The following is a 981-nucleotide window of genomic DNA, read 5'->3' on the forward strand; positions in this document are numbered from 1 at the left end:
TAACAGGGGTAGTGAAAACATTTCTAAGACCAGCTGAGAATATAAGCATAGGTGATGTTACAAAATGCAAGCTACAAGGAACGCTGATGCCTACTCTATTCCAGAGAAAACAGTGTAGGGAAATTACTAATAAAAGACTGACTTCTAGCCCACTGTTATGAGATCTCTCAATATTCCATAAAGGGAATCATCATATTATGCAACAAGTTTTAATGAGTTTCTGTGACTTGTGACCTAATGCATACAAAAAAAAGCCAAACCCGTTGCTATCAAATCAATTCTGACTCATAGCAACCCTATGGTGGCGCAGTGGTTAAGCATTTGGCTGGTAACCAAAAGGTCAGCAGTTTGAATCCACCAGCCGCTCCTTGGAAACCCTATAGGGCAGTTCTATATCCTATAGGATCGCTATGAGTCTAATGCATAGTCTCTACATATTTGATGCCTGTGCAAGAGAAGTATTTGCAATTAGAAATAGTACCCTATTCTTGAATCAACAGTAGCATACAACAATGGTTAATATCCCGTCAAATTTTCAAAAAAATATATGTGTAAACACAAGACTAGAAAAAGATCACTGACAATCCATACTGATCAAAAATTTGAGTATTTCGTATGCCCAAAGTATTGAATGAGGTCAGAGCAACAATCATTGCCAGCTCTCAGAGTGTACAATTTATTGGCTAAGACATACACAAATAATTAAAAGAGGTAGACCATGTGGCATACGAAAAAAGGACACTAAAAAGTTTCGTAAATTCAGAGGCAGGGAAGATTACTTTCACTTGGAAAGGTTCAGGAAAGGTTTGTGAGGAAGGTTGTAGCCGAACTGGATCATAACAGATGCGCAGATAGGAGGAAGGAGAGAACAGGGAGAGAGCAACCTAAGCAGAGGGAAGGGTATGAGAATGCATGAAAGAACAGCAGAGTTTATTCAGAAAACTGAGCACTAAAAATTTGGCTAAAAGACAAAAACTGAAG

The sequence above is a fragment of the Trichechus manatus genome, unplaced genomic scaffold (genome assembly GCF_000243295.1).
Source record: "Trichechus manatus latirostris isolate Lorelei unplaced genomic scaffold, TriManLat1.0 scaffold00195, whole genome shotgun sequence".
NCBI classification, from domain to species: domain Eukaryota; kingdom Metazoa; phylum Chordata; class Mammalia; order Sirenia; family Trichechidae; genus Trichechus; species Trichechus manatus.